This window comes from Osmerus mordax, chromosome 18 (assembly GCF_038355195.1).
Source record: "Osmerus mordax isolate fOsmMor3 chromosome 18, fOsmMor3.pri, whole genome shotgun sequence".
Lineage (NCBI taxonomy): Eukaryota > Metazoa > Chordata > Actinopteri > Osmeriformes > Osmeridae > Osmerus > Osmerus mordax.
Genome location: NC_090067.1, coordinates 9353962 through 9363683, shown reverse-complemented (window position 1 = coordinate 9363683; position 9722 = coordinate 9353962). Strand labels below are relative to the sequence as shown.

The 9722-nt window shown below is 40.3% G+C and overlaps 1 protein-coding gene across 1 annotated transcript in view; it reads right to left on the bottom strand.

The window, feature by feature from the left end:
• agr2 (anterior gradient 2) overlaps positions 1-9722 on the bottom strand; it is a 112416-nt gene that overhangs the window by 68058 nt on the left and 34636 nt on the right. The window lies entirely within an intron of this gene.

Below are 9722 nucleotides of genomic sequence, written 5' to 3'. Positions count from 1 at the left end.
TATTTAGTTACATTTATTTTCATTTCAGATTACTTCAATTTATTATTTCAAACATTGTTTGAAAGATGCCAAATAACTTTTTTTAATAAATAAATTAAATGAAGGGTAATGTGTCTTTTAATTATTCTTGTTTTTTCACAGTCTATAACTATTTACATTTTCAGTCTGCTTTCAGTATGTGTTCACTACACTGCTAATTTAAAAAGGAACCTTGGAAAATTGAATCCTTTTATTTAAATATTGTTTAAATAAATGTAACAAAAATGCCCACCATTTGATTTCCTATATTACCTCAATTCCATTATTCTAATAACTTTATTGTGCTGTATGATGAAAATATTTAAAAAATATCTGTCTTGTTACAGGGATCTATTGATATTCCCGTGCCCTGGTTTGGACCTATAGGCTACGGCAGTGGGTAAACCACACATATGAAGTCTGGAACAGAGAGGAAATTAGATTCATTTTGTAGGAAATTGCTTTAACAGACCACCAAAAGCCTTGACGGCTGTTAGTGTTCTCTCAGTCCTGTACGAGGAGAGCGCCACATCCGGTGGTCCCGTGTTTAAAGTCCAGAAGAAAAACACTCTGTTTACCTAACAAATTAGGGCAATTAGTAGTTATGTAAAGGAATCCGTCGCTGCTGGCCCAGGGTGTGTATTAATGCTCATATGGTTTCATTTTGGCTGGGCCAGGCAAGCAATGCCAAGGCAGTACCCCCAGGGCTTGTCGTGGTGCTTCTGAACCCAGTCCTGTGAGCCCTCCCTGGGCAGGGCAGCCCCTCTTGCTCCGACAAAGACCTAAGTCTCAGTAATACTGCACCGCTAATTTGACTGCTCCCAGAGGGAGGAGGAATTTTCTGCAGGTGAGTCTTTTCACAGCATAGTCTTTTGCAGGTGTGTATTTGTGAGTTTGTATGTGTGTGTGCTTCTTATGTCTGGATATTTTTTAAGTCTGTGAAGAGGTGAATATGATGCTTGAGTTTAACTTACAGCTCTACAGGCATCCATCAGCAACCTGGCATTGTCAATCAGGTATACTGTAAGGTAACGCAAGCCTAGGCACAACTTACTGAACCCATGACACGTTTTCTAAAGGGACTCACATGCCCCAGCCTATTTTGTAGAAGTTGTGGTTTGTAAAATAACAATTTAAATGCATCTTTTAAACTCTTAATCGGAATACCAAAGGGTTTTCAAAATAAAGTTAACATTTGATATTGGATATTCATTTTAAAATTAATGAGATGTATTGGTTAGTCCTTAGCTTCCCATTCTGTAGATTTCTGAAATATAATTCTCTATTGAAATAAAAAATCAACAATGCCTTTAAGAGTTCATGAAGTTTTGTTATGAGCTTTTGGCTTTCTTTTAAACTGAGTTGCTTTCAACTTACAGTTCAGCGCTGTCTTTTATGACTTTTTATTACTTTAATGAGTGTTAAAATGCAAACTTTCCAAATGAAGAATAGTAATGAAAAGCTAACTCTGTTATGTCTTTTATCTTTCTTGTGGTCCGTTTACTGGTGTGTTTCAAAGCCGGTTCCACTGGGCCGTTTTTCAGTGAATTGGAATTGAAGCCTGTTGTTGTGTGAGTAGAAGAGACAGGGTAGGCGGGTGTGTAACTTCATAACATTACTGTCTTAACTCCATCTGAGATCTGAAATATATCCACAGCTACGGGAGCAAATTGATTTTACAGCAGTGTGTCTTCCATTTCCATGAGATGGAGATAATGCAATTTTAAACGTGTTAAGGTGTTCAGAGAGTTCTACGTACGACATGAAATTCATAGTATAGTCCAGCAGCTGCCTTTTGTATGGAAGGATGTGATGTCATAGGGCTTACCTTTGTGCTTGAAGTATCTTTTGTGATGGAAGAGGAAGTCTCGAAAATGATCATGGATATCTGAGAGTTTCATACATTCGTCCTGCAAATACTGATGATAAATGTGAAAATACTGTGTGTGTGCGACAGACCAATGCAGTGTCTTTTTAATGTAACCATATACTGTATTTACTGTGCATTATCATATTATTCAGGGATGTGTGGTATCAAATAATAGTATTTTGAGTGAGTGCACAGGCATACAAACTTAGAGCACAGTTCATTGAGATCAACTGAGATTTTAGAATGCGAAGTACAGTTTGTACATTTTGGATACTCTATGCTATGTCTCAAGGAAAAACATATTTTTTTTAAGTGAACGTGTCCACCAAACCCAGACACACAGCCTGTACTGATTTTAAATGAGTGGGGAAAAAGCCCTTGTCTTTCCAAGCTATACTTCACAATACCTCCAGCTCACCATGCTGTTCTAATATTAGCAATATTTCAGAAAAGTAAAGTTGACATCTTATGGTTTAATGACTTCCTTCTCTTCTTAAATTATCCAGGCTCTGGCCAAGTTCCTGCATGGTCTTTTGTTCTGCCAGCACATTAGTTCTCTTGTAGTACTGTTGCCCACATAGATCTAAGCCTAATGATTTTAGTTATATTATTGTACCAGTTGTTGCTCAGCTTTATTTCTGGCAACGGAATCCGACCTATCAATTCTTTCTGAAAATATGCCACACGCATTCTGTTCAGTTGTGGCTGTAAAATCTGATCGTTAGTGTTTTGATCGTTTATTTCTCGGTTTTAACGTTTCCCTGTGGCTTGTTAAGGGTCAGTGCTCACAAACCAGTCATCTGTCTCTCACATTTTCCAGATCTGGACATACTATGGCAGGGCTTGTAGACTAACACCCAAATTAGTTCCAGAGATTAGAAATGATGATGATCATATACATGATCAGATGCCTGTTTCTGACCTCTAATACAGTTTTCTCAGCGCCCTTGACAATCAATGGAAAAAAAACAAAGCAAGCAGGAAAAACTATATTATTGCAGCAATTTTGGGGTTCTAGGGATTTCTTCTTCCTCAAGCTACTCCTGATCTAAGATCAGACATGACAAAGAGGCAGGTGACTGGGTCACAACCTGATGCTTTAACAAGGTGCTGATGTGGGATTGTATGGCCATGCTGCCCTCTGCTGATATGGAGGAATACTACAGTAATAGAGATTTTAGAGTAACACCACCTGCATTTTGCATTGTTTTTGCAGAACAGAATCCTTTAGCAATTCCTAATTCTTAAGTAATTTTAAGATGAGTTTTATTCAAGAAGGTTCTGCTAGGACCATCAGTATCATTAGTTCAGGAACCCTTGTTCCAAAAATGGTTTTTACTATGGAAGCAGCACTGCACTTGAAGTTCATTCCCTGTTCAACATCGGTGACGACCTTTCAGAGAAGTCTACAGTGCAGGAGACAAAAACAGAAGGATTGCTGGCAGGGACACAACTCAACGTTTTCTCACGCATTGAGTACAAGGTGTGGAATCTTTCATGTTTATACATGAGGTTTTTCAAATCAGCTCTTTTAAACAACAAACCAGTAAAAACAGACTAAATGCTTAATTCAGCCTGTTAATCATGGCGTCCTCCTTCCCACATGTTCGGGCCCCTTGGTTCTGTAATCAGGACTCAATTTCCTATTTTGGCCTGTGGAACACTAATCCAGCAGGAGGATGAACAGTAAACAGTGTGAGCGGACTAGGCTGTGCCACCGTGCTCGCTGCGGGCCTTGTGGGTAAATAACACTCGTTCCTACAGAGCCCACAATCAAACGACCCAGAATGCACCATTTTCTTTGCAAATGGGCCATGTCGCACCGCCATGCCATGTTTACATTGAACAAGATTAACCTCTTTACGGGGGAATGATTCATCAGAAAAGGACTGATTATAACTTTTTTTTGTTTGTTTAACACACACTCTCTTCTTCCCTCTCTCTCTCTCTTTCTCTCTCTCTCTCTTTCTCTCTCTCTCCATTCTTCAGTCAATGCTCACCTAAACATGTGTCTATACACGCACATACCATGACCTTCACACACACCCTCACACATATGCTGTATCCCTTGACTCCGTTTCAACCAACAATGTGTTTATATCACTAAATCACAGCTTGATTGATCTGAGATCATCCTCTTCAGCCCAGAGGCTCAGACATAGATGAAAGTTTAATAGGTTGTAAATCTCGATTGTGTCTATGATCACTCTCCCATAAACAGATCTCTAGACGTGAGCGTGCGCTGCTCCTACGACACTGAGCAGAGAACTCATCCCATCCCAAAGACTCCAAATGAAAACAGTGTCCTTGGATTTGTTCACTGTGAATGGGAACACTCAGAGCTGTCGTTCTAATTAGAAACTCGCATACTGCCAGATTGATGCAGAGCCAATACACACACTGAATGGTCACAGGTGTTGCTCCGTACAGACTCCCTCTCTCACTCCTAACTCAAAGTCCTTGTGACATGACATTTGGTTCTGTATGATCATTCACAGCGTCATGAAAATCTAAAGTTTTGAGTGCAGCAATTGAGTGGTGAAGCAGCATCCCCTGTCTCATCACAATGATGGCTGATACAAAACTGTATTTAATCTACAGGAAGTTTGGGGTGTCATTTACAGTGTACAATTTCCCATGAATTATGTTTTTCTTTAGTCTTTTTTTTTCTTTTCTTTTTTCTTTTTTCTTTCACCAGAAAGCACCTTTTTATGTCTTGGTTCCAGTACATTGTCTCCTTCCATTTCTCTATAATTTATATTTAGATACATTGAAATTCATATATTTTTTTATATCAGTCAAGTATATGAGGGACTTCATTTCAATCATTAAAACGCATTTGGAAAGAATATAAATGAATGTGTTGGGATAAAGAGTTAAGATCATTTGTTGGGCCTGAACAAGAGGAAGCACTTTAACTGGTCTCTTTCTCTCCAGGCTTGGCTTGCCTCCATGAATTAGGCAGAGTTAGAGAAGAAGAATATCAATCATTCTGAAGTGCAGCTTCCAGCCCCAGATCAATCTAGCCTCTTGGATCTGACGTTGGAAAACGGCTCAGCTTGTTTGACGTTGTTCTCTCTTCTTCTCTTCTTTCACTCTTTCTGTCACTCTCTCTTTCTAGAGGAGTTTGCGGTGATGCATTCTATAGACAGCCTTTCTCTCTCTCTATTTCTCTGTCTTTCTGTCTCTCTTTTTCACTCTCTCTCTCTCCATCCCTCTAGTCCCATCCATCATGTCCATAGATGGGAGTTCCAGAGGACCTTCCAGGGGCCTCTTTCCTTCCTAAATCTGTAATTAGAATGGTGGTCCAACTAGACTGCACTCCTCCTTTCTCCTCCTCCTCCTCCTCGACCCCCCCCCCCACACACACACACACACACACACGCCCCTCCCTTAGATCCCACAGCAAATAATATCAGGGCCCAAAATGAGGAAATGACATCATCCGTGGTTAGATGGTGGACAAAATCACTTGTGTGATGTAGACATGCACTAATGTGGAGTGGAGGCCGTGGATCTATGGCTAGGCTCACGCGACCAAAAGTCTGCGGCCGCACCAACATTCTGGGCCCCCGCCGAGACACACCACTTGTCTGGGTTGGTTCCCAAACATCCAATCACAAGCCAGAGGACACACACGGCTGCCTATCACAAGCGAGAGTACACGCAGGATTTATTAGCAGGCCCCATGCCTGGCTCAGGGCTATAATAGGCAGTTGGTGCTTGGTCACTAATCTTGGAACTGTGGTATATCACTGCTGTGTGTGTGTGTGTGTGTGTGTGTGTGTGTGTGTGTGTGTGTGTGTGTGTGTGTGTGTGTGTGTGTGTGTGTGTGTGTGTGTGTGTGAGTGAGAGAGAGAGAGAAAGAGAGCAAGAGAGAGAGAGAGAGAGAGAGAGAGAGTGTGTGTGTGGGGTAAACATGGCATCCCTTGGCCGTAATTACATGCTTCTTTTAGACTGAAGACTTTCCTGGTTTTCCACCCAGTATCATTCATTCAATAACAATCTGGCAGACAAACATGACACATTAGTCTTGTCTTCAATTAGCACAATATGATTACATATAGACCCAGCCAGTAGTGGTAGACCTCTAGTTCAATATATCTTTAGCATGTCATATAGGACTTCACATAGGACTGTTTATTCTTTCTACAGCAGCACCCAAACATATTCTATAGAGCTGGGTAGCTACTTCCAGCAGTCCCTCTGTGTGCAATGCTATTTGGGGTCTTCAAAAAATAGAGTAAATATTGTTGATTTTCTTGAGGTTTTGTTGATGTTCATGTCGTTCTAGCAATAGAAATTCTAAGGCATTTACTTTTCATTGCTAAAATTCAACAGCTTCCATAGTGTGACACACACACACATAAAAATATGCAAAACATTTTCAGAACTCAGAAACTTTCAAAATGCTTTATAGGAAAAATGGGAGTAGAAGGGATAGCCCGACATCGTGCCCATGGCCAGAGTCACACACTGCAAATTCATTTCACAGATATTGTGTTGACAGAGTACAGAGAGCATGTAAAACCTCTGGAACGCCATTTTCCATCCCAAATAGGACTATTTATGCCATGGCAGAGAATTCACTGTTCAGGATCTATTTTTTCACTTAATGAAAATGTATTTATCTTGACAAAAGCTGCAACCAAATCACCCAAGTCTCTCAAGCACAGAGCTCCTCGGTATAGATTTGTTACCAGACGAGAAGACTTCTCAGAACAAAATCACCTAAACATGTCACCATGCATGCTCGACTTTTCCACTCTGCCTTTTACAGTAGGCTCCATAATTCAATCAACATGAGCTATACTGGGAGTGGAAATGGTTTCAGTCGACCCAAGGCTAAATACACTGGCTCTAAAATAAGGATTTGGGCAATACAAAGAGCAAAGCATTTACCCCACTAGATCATTTGAGAAATATGAATATGAAATACTTATTTATTCACATATCTGTATATATTTGTAGATTGCATGTCACAATACTAGTTTTCATATGAATCACACATTCCTCCTCACAATATCATTGCACATTATTGACATGTAATGCAAGGGGTGAACACATAGCATTTTCATTGGCAGCTAGAAGACTCGTACAAACAGGAAATTGCTGTTGTAATGAGTGATTTTTTGGCCCATTTCGTTTTATGTGTTTTTGGTTTGTATATTTTGAAAAGCAAATTACAGAACTGCATTGGCATATTTCTATCATCAGTCCTCCTTGGCCTCAGAGCAATATTTGTGTTTCTTTTCTAACCAGAGAGGTCGATAGGAACAGCAGAGGGTTCTGGGACGGTTAGTTTCTGTTGTTCTATGTCGGTCCACAGCCTTGTGGTCAAAACTCTCTACGTTAGCTGTATGTGACTTCTCCCTGACCCCTGTCCACTAAATCCCACGACTGGACTCTGGGGTCCCAGTGCATCATTACCCAGATACACTAACATCAGCTTCTTCCACCCACTGTGGGTTCTGGTAAGACCCAACCATTTTAAACAAAAATCACTTGTGGTTAAAGATGCTGATAACCAGAACAGTGTTGTGTTTATCTTCAGCCACAAGTGTGTGGGTTTATTTTGGCATGTAAGTAAATTGTTGCACGGCCATCTACTGGGCCAATGTCTCCTTCTTCTTCTTGAAGCAGTTGATTTTTAACCACTAGGTGGCATTGTGATCCAATAGATTGTACCACAAAAGCCAAAAATAAATAATAATTAAAACACATTTCGAGCAATTTAACTCATAACAAACATGACGTGTAAGTGCAATAAAAATATGCCAACTGCATGGTGAATTGGTCTATTTGAGATCCAATTCCACCATGAAATATCCGTTTTACTAACAATTAGATTTTAACATTTCAATGAAAAATGTGAATGCTGTGATGAATATAAAAAAAAAATGATATGCACACTTTTATGACACCCATTCCATTGTTATGGAAGTGGCACACAGTACTGTATGATTTGTTCCAGGTAAGGGCATGCACAGGTAATTCAGTGTTTTGTATCTACCATGATCCACACCCACATACATGCATACATAAACGCAACTAAATCCAAATCTTATTTCTAACACCTCTATCCTAAATGGGAAATCCTTTCCTCGTCTATAGTGGCAGGTCAGAGAAAACTGAAAGCAGAGGTTTGATCAGAGAATGAGCAGACATTTCAGTGAGCAGATTCCTGAGCTCCCATTCAATGACGAGTTCACACATTGCCATTTCACGTGCCAATGTGTTAAAATTCAGTTTTAAACGTCCACAATACAAAATAGATAGTCTCCGAAAGGCACTGTGTTACAAATGATTGCTTGACAAATTATTATATTGTGACAATATACTTTGATATATTTTTGCCACATATACAGTACATAGTCTAGACAATGTGGCACCGCCAGCAGAAATACTTTCAGAGAATTGGGGCGGATAGATTGTTAACAAGCGAGTGTAAATGTGTCTGTGACGTTTTAATACTGTGGGTCCTCTTCAGTGAGTCCAAGTGACACAAACAGATGTAGCCTAGTGCAGTCTGCAGACTTCACACACCCCACTAACACCTTGGTCCTGAGAAGAATGATGCATGCAGTGATTTGACAGATGACTCCCTGGAAGAGTGTTGTCTCTGAGTTTCTAACTGGTATCTTATGCCCATATGGGAGTTTCATACAGGGCCAACCCCTCTGCAGCGTATTTGACTAAAGTCAAACTTTGTATAACTCAAAACAGATTTTGAGAGCTGCAGTCATATTTTGTCATGGATAAAATATGCTGTCCATGGTCTTCATGTCTCCTATTCAACATTCTCCAGGATATTTTTCCATTACCAACTACCCAACTACTCATGCCCATTTCCAAATGCACTCCTGTACACACACCAGCCACAGGCCAACTCTGGGGTTTGTCCATCATCCTCTCAGCGATATCTTGTTTCCACTTGTATGTATATTTGACCAAAGCATGGCATTAGCCCTCCTCATGAGCATTCACACAGCATCTTCTACAAACTCAACCCCAATCATGTTTCCCTTAGGGAACCACAAATTGGTTTTACAGGCCATGTCAAATTTTTATATACAAAATTAGATTATTCACAGTTAAGAGGCTTAAATAATTATTATTACATTTGTTAAATCTTTGGAAAAGATAAACTTTTCTTAGAAATACAAAATGTTTTGAGAATTTACTGTAGGACAAACCTGTAACGGGCAGCAGTGACAGTAAATCTATTCTATTTTATTTTCATTTTCTGATTCAGGGTTCCATCCTTAATGGCTCTGTTATGCCTTTCATCTCCTAACAACTTCCTTTTTGACCAGGAGGATGTGTTTTGTGTGTAAACACCTGGATGTTTCACCCCAAGGATTAGAAAACAAATCCATACATCATTGTGACAAGCCTCCATTCAACCAACACTAACAGGCAGCCAGGTTCAACGCAAGCCAGCAGGATCTCATGTCACCTCCAGTTGCCATGGCAACCATTGATAAGGGATTTTTTAGGGGAAGTCACTCCGCAGCTGTTATAGAAGACAGGGTCATGTTACTGCTGTGAATCCAGCCAAAAAGGCTTGATGCAGTTCCTCTATACACATACACAACACCGGTAGCACTTAACAGTGCTTTTTCTCAGTAACATCAGAGCTCGGTGCAATGTAACGCGTGAAGGTTTTGTCAAAGGCGCATATCCAAAAACATGAGCTCATCGTGTGAGGAACAAGCGTATCAGGTGGTTTCTGAGCATTCAGTTGTGTCACACAATCCTCAACTAGGTACAAATGGCCGAGCTCTCCTCGTTTCCTGTCTCTCAGGATCGGGTGCCCGTCACAATGAGGCGG